The sequence below is a fragment of the Callospermophilus lateralis genome, chromosome 11, assembly GCF_048772815.1.
Source record: "Callospermophilus lateralis isolate mCalLat2 chromosome 11, mCalLat2.hap1, whole genome shotgun sequence".
Lineage (NCBI taxonomy): Eukaryota > Metazoa > Chordata > Mammalia > Rodentia > Sciuridae > Callospermophilus > Callospermophilus lateralis.
The window spans coordinates 94,805,591-94,819,422 of NC_135315.1; positions in this window are offsets into that span (position 1 = coordinate 94,805,591).

Genomic DNA, 13,832 nt, shown 5'->3' on the forward strand with positions numbered 1-13,832 from the left:
GAAAATAAGCACTGAAATTGTCAAAGAATTTTATTTTTATGAAAGCAAGATTTGTACTAATCAAACAACAATAAGTGTTAGCAAGGACATAGGGGAAATGGCACACTCATATATTGTTGGTGGGACTGAAAATTGGTGCAACCAATCTGGAAAGCATTATAGAAATTTCTTAGAAAACTTGGAATGCAACCACTGTTTGATCCAGCTATCCCACTCCTCATTCTATACCCCAGGGACTTAAAAACAGCATACTATAGTAAGCAGCTACATCAATGTTTACAGCAGCACAATTCACAATAGCTAAACTGTGGAACCAACCTAGATGCCCTTCAACAGATGAATGGATTAAAAAAAACTGTGGTATTTATACACAATGGAATATTACTCAGCATTAAGATAGAATAAAATTATGGCATTTACAGGTAAATGGATAGAGTTAGAAAATATTATGCTAATCGAAATAAGCCAATCCCAAAAAACCAAAGGCTAGAGGTTCTCTCTGATTAGTGGATGCTGACCCATAATGGGGAAGGGCATGGGGAGAATGGAGGAATTTTGGGCAAAGGGGAGGGAGGAAAGTGGAGTGGGCATGGTGGTAGGAAAGCTGGTAGAATAAGATGGACATCATTACCCTAGGTTCCTGTATGACTGTAAGCATGGTGCGATGCTACATTGAGTACAACCAGAGAAATGAAAAGTTGTGCTGCAATTGTGTACAATGAATCAAAATGCATTCTTCTGTCATATATACCTAATTAGAATAAATAAATAAATAAGTACACATCTTTTAAAAATGTATTTAATGTATTTAATAAGAACTTTAAATGACTTTTTGAATTCTTGACTATTATGAAGAATATTTCTAATTTATTCTGCTCAAGAATATGGTTTGCATTTATACAGAGTATTATAACAAGAATCATAACTCTTGTAATAGTTATCATTAAGTATGTTCTTTATTAAATATTAATCCATCCATCAATCAAGGAAGATTATTTTTTCTAATTTATACAAAAGCACTGAGTAGACTACAGCCAAATTTTTAGGTTTCCCCATCCAAACAATATTGACCATAGGTTTTTGAAAATACACCTTGTAATTAAGGTAATTTTATTCTATACTTATTTTGATAATGAGAAAACATTAATTGAATTTCATATAATGTGTTTTCCATAGATGTTGATATAACCATGTGATCTTTTATTCCTAAATCCTTAAATTTGGGGGGGGCATTACATATTTTATTTTTATATAATCAATTCATTGTGCTAATATCCTGTTTAGGAATTTTGTACCATGTCAAGATTAAGGTAGGCTTTTAGATATCCTTTTTCAAATTGTCACCATCTGTTTTGGTTATACTAGACTTGCAGATCTGGTTGGAAAGGGCAGCCTCTTCCATTACTTGAAAGATTTTGAATTAATCAATTCTGGAGGGAAAAGATCAAACTAATCTGCAAAATCATCTGACCTTTGATATTTTATTTGGGATAATACTATTTTTAAAAAAATTAAATATCTCAATTTATTAGTTTTAAAATAAGACTTTCTATCTTCTCAGGATCAGTCTTTATATTTTGTAGTTTTCCAGGAATTTGCTTATTTTGTCTGTTTTTATATATATAGGCATTAAGGTGATCAAACTTCCTCCTGTTTTTATATTTTGCTTATAAATTTATTGAGGCATAATTGGTTTGCAGGGAATTTTGTGTATTTTAATGTGCCATTTATTAATTTGGACATATATGTCCACTTGTGAAGCCAATACCATAGTCAAGATAATTAACATTTACCATGCTTTTCAAAGATTCATCCTGCTCCTGGGATGAATGTTAATTTGGAAGAAAAAAAAATTTGGAATTTTGATTGGCATTGCACTGAATTACAGATCTATTTGGGGATAACTGTCATTTTAATCATATTATTTTTCATTCCATGAATATAATATAGCTCTCTATCTAGGTCTTCTTTTCTCAATAAATTTTTATAGTTTTCAGTGTAAAAGTCTTGAAAATATTTTGTCAGATTTATTTCTAAATACTTAATGCTTAGTGATGTCATCATAATGGATTTTTTTTTTTTACATTTTCTAGTTTCTGCTAGTAGAATGTAAGAAAACAACTGATTTTTGCTGAGTTTACTTGTTAATACTTCTGTGGTTTTATAGATTCTTTGACATCTTCTTTGTATACAACTTTATCACCTGAAAATACCCATAGTTTTATTTCTTTTTTCTTAATTTTATGGCTTTTACAATTGTCAGAAAGCATTACCAGAACTGTCCTCAGTATGTTAAAAAGACATTGCACAAGTGCACATTTTTTTCTTGTCCCCAGGTTCAGAGGGAAAGTGTTTGGTTATTTATCATTACATGTAATGTTAACTGTAGGCTTATCATCTTGAGTTAGATTTTTACCATTCCCAATTTGCTGAGTGCTTTTTTCTTTTATCATAAATGGGTGTTGAATTTGTCAAATGCTTTTTCTGTATCTATTGAAATATTCATATGCATTTTCTCTTATTCTGTTGGTACGATGATTTACACTGGTAGCTTTTTAAGTTTGTCAGTTTTGCATTGTCTGGTAATTCATCCTAGTCCTAATATACTATCCACTATAAACAGACTATTGCATTTAATTTGTAACATTTTAAAAGGGTTTTTGCATCTATATTTATGAGGAATATTTGTCTCCAATTTTTTGGCAATGCTTTAGACAAGTTCTAATATTTAGGTTATGTCCCTTCCTCTTTTTAAAACTTTAAAAAATAGTTTGTGTCAAAATATTTCTTGAATGTTTGATGGAATTGGTGACTAAGAATTCTGGGCCTGGAGCTTTCTGTTTAGGTCTGAATTGGTAAATATACTATGGGCACTTGAAAAGAATGAATATTCTGCAGTTATAGATGAAACATTCAATAAGAGTCTGTTAGATCAAGGTAGATGATGATATTGTTTAGATATATATTTACTGATGTCTCATCTAATTGTCCTGTCAATTGCTGGGAGAGCAGTGCTAAGCTTCTGCTGGTGGCTCTAGAAATGTCTGTTTCTCGATTTTTAATTTTGATCCTTATAATTTGGAGCTCTTATATTTAGCACACACATTTATAAATGTTCTCTTTTCCCAATAAATTGCAGATTCTGTGATCATAAAGTATTTTTAATCACTTGTATTACCCTTTATATTAATTTAATTTAATGTTCATACACTTACTCTAGCCTTCTTGTGTCTATAGGTATACTTGTTATGTATCTTAATATATATTTACTTTCAACTTATTCACATTTGTATGTTAAGACATCTCTTTCATAGGTAGTGTACAGCTGATTTTTTTCTATCCTTGCTGTGAATCTCTTCCTTTTAAGTAAAGTGGTTAGACTAATAATTTTTAGTGCAACTTTTGACATAATTGGATTTAGGTTTATCATTTTATTTTTTTATTTGTCCCTTCTGTTTTTTCCCATGTTTCACTGTTCCAAATTTCTGTTGAATTATTTTAACATTTTAACTCTTTGATGTTAATAAATTGGTGGCCTCATTATTTTGCTAAGTCTTCTTTTTTGTATTAGATTAAAATCTGCATATCTAACTTTGTAATATACATTTTTTAGGCAATGTGATGCCTCCAATGTAATGCCTTCTCAAAATTACCTTTTTCTTTGGGGTCATTTGTGGTTCTATATAAATTTTTGGATTTTTTTATATTTATGTAAAAAATGCCATTAGAAATTTGATAGGGATTGCTTTGAATCTATAGATCTCTTTGGGTGGTATGAATATGAAAAATGAAGTTTGGCCTTATTTTTTAGTTGTGTCTTCATTTTCTGTCTCTTTAATTTCTGGTTGTATATCCATTATTTGTTCCTTTCATTGTATTTATTGTATCTTTCTAAATTTTAAAACTTTCTAAATCGAGAAAGGTAGCTAATTAATTTTAAAGTCTGCTTAGGTTAAAATGTAAGCATTTAAGCTATAAAATCCTCTTTAAGTACTATTTGTGTTGTATGCTATTTTAAAAATATATAGTTGTAATTTTTTATTGCATGAAATATTTGGAAGTATGTTTTGAAATTTGCCAAATTCATGTTTTGTATGTTTTGTCTTTGTCTCTTTCTATGGCACTATGTTTCCTTCCTTTTGAATCATTTTTAATGAGTCAATGAAACTCTCCAAATGGTAAAATCAAAACAGTCTGTCACCTCATTCAGCATCAACCAGTATCTTGAGAAATCAAATGAAACTACAAAGAAATAATAAAAAAAAAATATGAGTGCAGGCTTATCCTGTCGTCTCAGCATATTAAAAAATGTGTATATTTGTGGTTGGTGTGTTTTTAGGTGGAATTTAAGTATAAAAAGTTAAAATACAATAGTGAATTATGAAGATATCTGTCTTTGGCTTCTCTAAGCCAGAGAAAGCAAAACAACACTCAAATTAAATATTATGAAAAATTTCAGAATAAAAACTTGTAGACTTTTAAAACTTATTTGCATGGGAGATTGTGTGAGATAACAAAGATGACTTGTTTCAAAGAAATATAATTAATAGGATAAAAAACTACCTTTTGAGGTTGATTTTTGTTTGGTACTTGTCAGTAGAAGGGCCATCATCTGAAATATCATACTTTTTTTTTAAATGTCTTAAGAAGGGAGAGTCAGTGGTCCTGTGAAGTTTTACTCTCACATTGATGTCTATGCACCCACAGATTCAGCTAAGGAATAAGTAATAATAGTCTTGGGAGGAAGAAAACCTCCTGTAAACATTTTGGTGGCTGTATTAGTCAGCTTTTGTCACTGTGATCAAAGTCCCTGATATAATTTTAAAAGGAAAAATTTAGTTTGGCTTATGTTTTCAGAAATTTCAGTCCATTGTCATCCAGTTCCAATGCTTTGGGACTGAGATGAGGCGGAATCATGGAAGAAGGGTGTAGCAGAGGAAAGCTGATTAGTTCATGTCAGCTAGGAAGGGAGAGAGACAGACAAAAGGACCAGGGACAGGATGTAGTCCAAGGGCACAACTCTAACCATTTTCCAACCATTCCCCAAACGCCTACAGTTTCCACCTCTTTCCTGAAGTCCATTCAAAGTATTAATCTATCAGAGGATTAATCCACTGATGAGGTTAAAGCCCTCATGATCCAATCACTTCCCAAAAGCCCGCCTCAGGACATTGCTGCACTGGACACCATGTTTTCAGGACAAGAACTTTTGGGGGATATTTTACATCTAACCCCTAATAGTTGATTTCTTCATATACATAAAGATTATAAGTTTCTTGAGACTTCTGACTATGGTCCTTTTCATATTAATAGAAAAAGTTTTTTTCTTGAATTCATATTAAAGTAGGGCTCCTGGCATTGAGTATCATGGACCAGAACTGCATATGGAGGGATGGAATTGAGAAGAGGGAGAATGTTTTCCCAACATTGCTCTCCTATAGTTGGGAGGACAGACTTCCTAAGCTCTGTACCAACTATTTGTAATATTTATCCCCAATAACACTCTGTGAATAGTCTCCAGCTTCATGTAGTTGCTGTGCCCCAGTAATCTGGGCTCCCTGCCAGCACTAGCTTGGTTTAAATGAACAGGTTAGCCTCGACACTCAGGGGACAGTGTAGCACTGAGCATATGTGCCGTCGGTCAGTAAAGCATGTTACTCAGTAAACCAGCAGCACCTGAAGGTGGAGAGCTTGCGGTAACACAGAACTAAACAGTGAGTAGAGAGAAAGATGCCAGGAGTCACTGACATGTAAATGTGTGCTTCTATATCTATAGATCTCCTGCAATACCTACATATATTTGGGAGATAAAAGAAAGATGTTTTCTCTCCTTTTCCCTTGAAGACAAGGAAATGGGCTCAGATGAATGGATTCATCTCTAATGTGAATGAAAGATGTGAATATATTTTTAGGGAAGAAGCATGTTTTATCTCAAAGACGATTATGCTATCATTCATACAATGATACTAGAGAAGATGAATCAAATTTCCACTTAACATTCATTATATGTGGTAGGAATTACAGATTTGATCATCATCAGATTTTCCTGAAAATTGTAAATCTTTCAATGGATTGACACATGCAGTATGTGGTTATTTTAGATACCATCTCTTCTTTCTCCTCTCGTGCTCCTCCTCCACCTCTCTTTCAATAAAAGGAAAAGGACTTGTGGAAACAAATCTTATTGAGTCACTTATACTCAGTAAGTGTGCCTGCTGGATACTTTATTATGAACACATCTTCCATAAGGTCACATTGTGGGATATAGACTAAACTTCTACAGGCAAAAATTTCTGTGACCTAGAATGTGAATATTTTCAAAAGTTCTGATTATGTAAAATTGTCTCTTATTTAAGGTCAGTTCATGTGTGATCACTGACAGCTTTGACAACGGTCCAAGTGACAAAGAAACTGTGTTGCTTTTGCTGTCTAGGACAGAGCTAAGCACACAGTAAGTGTTCACAATCAATTTAAATGAAAGAGATTCTTATGTGAAAATATTTTCACCAAGGATGAGTTGTATAATAACGAAAACACCTAAATTGTATAAAAATATTGTATAAACAGTTATACAAAAAGTATATGGATCAAATGAAAATCTTTTTCTGTGAATTTAAGAAAGATCCAATTTTTATCAGCTTATCAGTCCATCAGCATTTATTTAGCACTGACTGTACAAACAAAAACATAAGATGTTGTTTTGTCCCAAGGATCTTTCAGTTTTGTTAACCGAAGCAAACATGTATTCTAACTTTTCATGTCTTTGTTTAATATATGTTACTCTTGAGTAGGAGCATATTTAACATGTTAAAAACTAACAAAATTTATGTTCTAATTTGGAGGGTAACTTAGGTGACATAACCAGAGGAAAAAATTGAATAAAAATAAAACATAAGGACCAATTGCAAAATTCTTGTGAAGTGAGAACAGAAGTTTGAAGAATTTCACTCAACACATACAGCCTGTATCTATAAAGAGATGGTGTTTGTGTGTATATCAACAATTTCTTGCCTAGTAGTTTGTAGCATGTAAAACACTTTTTCACTGTCAATTAAAACAGTCTTGTAGACTAATAAGTGATCACACTAAAATTACAGATGAAGGAACTGATGCTTATCCTTGAGATGAGTCTGAGGTCCAAATCTGTTTCCTCCCGAACACACCTGCAGAATATTTAGAAGGGCGCTGAGATGCATTACGTTAGACTGCACATTATGGTTTGTAATTCACAGCCGGGGCTCTTCCTTTTGGTTCATCCCCATCCATTAAGATAATAAGGTATCATCATCTGTTGTAAAGTATAACATGCACATCCCCATTATTCTAATAAGTATGATTTCATTTTTGGTTTTCCTAATGGGTCTAAATGGAAAAAAAAAAATGTTTACGTACAGGACAAAAGGGGCTGAAAATCTATCTGACCCAGAGTTTCTTGTCCTGGATTCGTTAAAATAATAAAATAGTGGTTAAGCACTAAAATCTTCTCTAAAATCATCTTTTGATGTTCTTTACATCATTAAAGTTCTTATTGGGATTAGCTTAGAGTCTTCATCTATCATTGTCTCTTTGGTTCAATGAAAAAATATTATAGATACTTACAGGCCATTCTTTCTCATTAAACCTCTTGTCTAAATATTTTAAACAAATAATTTAGTTGTTGATCGAATTATTTGGAGATTATTTATAATGGAGTCATTCAACTTTGCCTTAATGAGTGATTTATGAAGATACTTTTCTTTAATTATACTTCCAGGCCTAAAGAGATGGTGCAGATTCTGATTCTTCTTGTTCTTTGTCAAAAGCATTCCAGTTACTTACAGATGTAGTTTCAAAAGGATGAAGGCTGCACCCTCATGCACATGGTGTTTTGTGAGTGATATTTACTTACTATTTCATTAAATAAATATTTATTAAACATCAAACAATGGGATAGATTCTAGAGACATGATGGAAGAGACATGTTATTCATTTTAATTGCTTATTATTAATGGGTTTTACACCCATTAGAATGTGAACTTCATGAGATCAGGGTCTTTTTGCATTGTTCATTGCTGCCTCTAGCACCTAGGATAATGCGTGGCACATAGTTGCTGCTCATTATATAGCAAATGGATGAACAAATTGAGTAATACAAGCTACATGAGTAGGGAAGATGATCAAAAAGAAACATTAACAAATAATATGAGACTATTTTCAAGTTGCACAATTTCTAAGAGGAAAAGAATCCCTCATTGCTGACCAAGAATGATGGAGAAAGAAATTTTTAAAAATAGGATGGTCAGGAAATACCACCTCCAAGAAGGTGGTATTTCAGTGAAAGATGAAGGTCTCAGCAGAGAAGGAATGGGAATGAGCCAGCCCTGGAAGCCTAGAGAAGGGAGTCCTCTGGCAGGAAACAGCCTGCCCAGAGCCCTGAAGAGAAGAGCTTGGCCTGCCGACAGAACTGAAAGGGTCTGAGTAGCTGGGACACAGGGGCAAAGTGACATGGTATGTGGCAGGTTATTCAGGGCTTGAGCCTGTGGGTCACTTGAGGACAGTGGCTTCTCTGCACAAGAGTGCAGAGACGATTGCTGGCTGCCAGCCCACTATGAGTTCTTTTTGCTTCCTTACTGAAAAAAAAAAATTCTGATTTTGTTGAGGACAGTGATGTTATTAAAAAATGAGCCAACAAGCAGAACTCAAGGTGGTCCCCTGCCTCCTTGCATGCAGGAGAGCTCTGTGGTTTATTTCAATCCAGTAGCAGGGGAAAGATATTTGAGTGAAGCCTGCAATAGGTACAACGGTGACTGTTCCTATGCCTTTGGCCCTTTTCTCCTGCCTTGGATGCAAAGAACTGCAGAGAAGCCTGTCTTGTCACCCTTGAGTGCTGAGTCAATGGATGCACCCCTCTGATGTTCAGCTTTCCATCGCTAAAACCAAGTGCATCGTTTCCAGGTTTTTAGTCACTGCTATGACAAATCTTCCCAGTCTGGTGTATTGTTTCAGAGGTGTCAGCCCATAGTCAGGTGGACTCATCGCTATGGCCTCGGGTGAGGCAGAGCAACCTGGCAGCAGTGTGTGGGGGAGGAAAGCCGCTCAGCTCATGTAGCTAGGACCTAGCAAGAGGTGGAAGAAGGGACTGGAGACAGATACAGTCCCCTAGAACATGCCCCCAAAGACCCTCTCCCTTTAGCTAGGTTCCACCTCCTAGTTTCCACCACCTCCCGATGGTCCATTCAACTATGAATTCCTCAGTGGATTATTAATTCACTCATGGGTCAGAGCCCCCGTGATCTACTCAACTCCCTACCCAAATTTCCATCTCTGAACATTACTGTGGAGTGGGGACCAAACATTGAACACATGAGCCCTTGGGTGACATTTCAGATCCAAATTATAACACCCCTAACTTCAGGTTGTCCTGTAATATAAGAAAATATACCATATGTTTTAAAGCAACTACAAGTCAGATTTTTATCTTGCTTATAGTTTAATGTACTCCTGATTGATACAGTGACATATGAAATAAGAAAATTGCCAATTCAAAGGAATACACTGACTCTACATTAAAGAAAGGAAAGGCTAGAACTAAATCACAGCTCTTTTTTTCTTTATTTAGGAAAAGAATGAGTTAAATGACTGAATAGACATCTTGGTTCTTTGAGTTTCCTGACTACTGCTTCATCAGGGTTAAAAATGAAAGGCTTTGACTACGTGACCTCCAACATTCCCTTCAGTTCTCCAAGTCTATGCATTCCACAGTAATAGTTCTATCTTTCCCTGAGTCTGGAAGTTAGAGAAAAGGTGGGGACATTGATTCCTGGATGTGAAGAGGGGAGAGTACATGAACTCAGTTTTCTCCATAAAATCAATGCAAGTTGAATAGAAGAATCACCCAGAGCCAGTGAGGGTCAGGTTGAAGTTGTGTGGCATGAATTATTCATGGGTTCTGGTGTGGTGGTCTGGCTTTTCTTTCAGAAGTGCTCTTTAAGGAAGATTGAAAGTGGAGGGGTGAATAGTGTAGGGACCCTCCAACAAACATGGATAAAAAGTGAAAGTGCAGAGTGGAAGTGTGTACCTACCACAAAAATGAGGAAGAGGTACCCATGTATCTGAGGAGCATCTAAAGTTTTCTAAAAATAAGTAGACTCTTTTGTGAGTTTCTAGTTTTAATGGGTTTCTCCATTTATTCAAGTTGTTTTACTTGTCAATACATACTTGGGTATAAGTTCTTGTTGGCTATTTGTCTTATAAAATCTTCTCCTATTCCATAATTATTTTTATATTGTTTAGCTAATGACTTTTCATGAGAATAAATCCTTAATATAATTTGGTTTATGAAACCTTTTCTTTCTAGTTAATACTTTTTTGTTTTAAGAACTTGCCTACACTTTTAGAATAAAGATATGTTTCATTTAGATGACAGGTTATGGAAATTTTATCACTTTATCTTTTGAAATTATATCTATAAATTTGACCTGGAATTTATTTCTGTGTATGGAAATGTCCTTCTTTCTGAAGTTGACTAAGAGTTTACTTTTGTTTCTGTTTAAAAAGAATGGAAGGTGAAATTTATCAAATATTTTTTCAGCATCTTTTGAGATGGTAATATTTTCTTCTGGTTTGTTTTTGTTTTTGGTACTGGGCTTTTGGGTTCTACCAATGAATTTTATCCCCATCCCTTTTCCATTTTTGGTTTTGAGACAGGGTCTCACTATGATGCTGAGGAGCCTGGAATTGTGATCCTCTTGCCTCAGTCTCTTGAGTTGCTGAGATTACAGGCATGTACCATCATGCCCAGCAACATTTCTTTTTTTTATCATAATATGGCGAATCATGCTACACTTTTGGAAAATGAAAACATTACTCCTGGAGCAAAGCCAATCTTTGACATACTCATAATTTTTATGTGGAAGGATTTGGTGTTTTGTTTAACATTTCTAATATGTTCATGCTACTTTTGGTGTTCAGATTGTGCTGAATCTTTTAAATATTCCCATCTTTGTTCTTCTGGAAAAACACTTGTGCAAGAGCTGAATTTATTCTTCTGAAAGGCTGGTAGAATTCTGTGGTTAAAACCATTTTGGACTTCAGTTTTCTTTGTGGAAGTTTTATAATTATAGATTCAATGTCTCCTATAGATATTGAATTTTCATATTTTTCTATTCGTTTTATTCTAGATTTTGTAAAATATGTTTTCTTAGAATTTTCCCATTTTTTGAAATTTTCAAGTTTATTGGTATACTTAGTATCTTATTATCTTCTTAATATCAAAGACTGGTGATATTTATCTTCCTATGTTCTATTTTTTTTTTCTTTTTTGGGATGCTGGAGATTGAACCCGGGACTTTGCACATGCTGGGTGAGTGCTGTATTATAAATCCAGTGCAAGATAGTTTTTTTAGTACAGTAAGCATCTGTAAACATGCTTCAAAATTTTTGGTTGAATATTTTTAGAGTAGGTGAAGTATATGAGGAAATTTGGGTTATCCTAAATGTAATGGTTATGTTTCAAATTGAGTGATCATTCCATGTCAGTATGATGAACACACCAATGCTTCATAAAATAATAAGATTTGTACCTAGTATCCAGAGTTGAAGGCAGGCAGATAGCCCAGTAGTATGGACAAAAACACACATCCTTGTTTTCTTCTGCAACCAACACATCAATGAACAAGCAAATGATGTTCTCAGCATTGTGTGGAAGGAGGTGGGAGCTGTTCTGAGTTCTAAGCTGAGAGTTGGCATCTATGGCATATCATTCCTGTATCCACTCCCATGAACCTTGCTCTTGCCATTTGTCCCTCCCTGCCTCAGGACACCCTCACTCTGGAAGTGTCCAGTTCAGTGTGGGTAGGAAGTAAACCCATCTTCTGACCATCTGCCTCTGTCCTGCAACTCTGCTGGGTTTCCTGCAATCATTCCTACCTAATGTCTCCTATACTGGCAGGTAAAACTGCTCTCAGCTTTCTATATGATCTCTGAAGATATTTTGAAAAGAACCATTTCTATGTGCTTAAAAAAATCAAATTGTGTAATTATTTTTCCTCCTAATAAGTGAAATATTCACTTTCAACTTCCATTTAAATGAGTGTCCTCTTCCTTTGTGGAAAGATAATCTTAGACCCATTCTCCTTCCAAATAACTACACATTTTCAATTAATGTATTTGAAGTTAGGCATCCTCCTTCCTGGAGTAATGAGCTCAGACGGTGGACAACCCACAGTCTGAAACTCCCATAAATCACATTTACTTGTTGAATGAAGTACTGAGTTCAACAATTGTTTTTCTATAATTAAATTGTGAATAGAATCATTATGTAAAATAAAGAATAAAATAAAATAAAACTTTAAAAATATCCCAGCAAATTACTGAAGATTCCTGTTGAACCTTAAGTGACATGGTTGAAGGGACAACATTGTGGCCATCACCCACAACACATTTTGGAACTCATCTGGTCCTGAGTACATTATGGCCATTGTCTATTTTTTAATATTTCCTAATTATATACTTGGATGCATCTGTAATTTTCAATATGTTTCTTTAGCAGCTCAGAGAACTTTTTTTATATTTTGAGGATTTGTGAGCACACATATTTTAAATAGGCAATTGTACATCTTTATCATCTTCTCCCCACCATAAATATCAGTTGCTATAATTAAAGAAAGGCATGAAACAAGGGTACAAAATAGATGGTATGTCTCCCAAAAGTACAACTTTGAAAGAAAAAAAAATCCTTGTAAAGCAACGGGAATGTGCTCTGTGATTATGTGCTCTGGGGTGGTTACGCAGCAAGCATCATGGGATTACAAATTTGCTAGCTCTGTAGGAAAGATATGCCTATTAACAGAAACCAGCTGTTCGGAAAAAATGCTATGCCCGGAGAAGTGAAAGGATGTCTTAATTTAGCTCTGGGCCACATTTATTACAGCTAAAAAAATTTTTTTTCAAAACTGTAATCTCTGTTCAATTAATAACATTTCTGTGAAATTATGCAATTTACCAAGGAAATATTAAGAATAGTTCATCTAAAGTCAATCGATTTCTATGACTTAACACCTTTCTTTCCCCACATGATATCTATATGCTTTCTAACTTGCTATTTTTCACTCAGGTCTATGAAAGGAAGAAGTATAGTCATGGTGGTAGGAAATGTTTGTGCTTACCTCTTTGGGATGACCAATTGACTGGAAATATCACTAAAAGAGTCCTTCCTCATTGAGCATGGAGGAGAGAGGAACTAACTGCCTTTAGCATTCATTGAGCATCCAATCTCTACTTTTCCTAATTGGTAACTGACATAGTTTAGATATGAGGTGTCCCCCAAAAGTTCATGTAAGACAAGATACAAGAAAGTTTAGAGGTGATGATTGAGTTAGGAGAGAGCTTTAACCTAATCAGTGGATTAATCCACTAATAGGGATTAACTGGCTGGTAACTTTAGGCAGGTAGGATGTGGCTGGAGCAAGAATGTTACTGGGGGTGTGCCTTTGGGGTATATATTTTGTTGCTGATGAGCTGAGGTCACTCTCTCTGCTTCCTGGTGCCATGTTCTGAGCTGCTTTTTCTCTGCCATGTTTTTCTGCCCTGATGTTCTGCTCACCTTGGGTCCAGGGCAATGGAGTTGGCCATCTGTGGACTGAGGCGTCTGAAACTGTAAGCCACAGATAAACATTTCCTCCTCTAATTCTGTTTGAGTCAACTTTTTTTTTTTTTGGTTGCTGTGACCAAAAGACCTGACAAGAACCAAAACCTTTATGTAAATATTTGGTGTCTTCCTGAATTTAAGTAAAATTGTATTACATCTTATGGATTATGGAGATAATAAACTCCAAAAATTTAAAATGCACAAA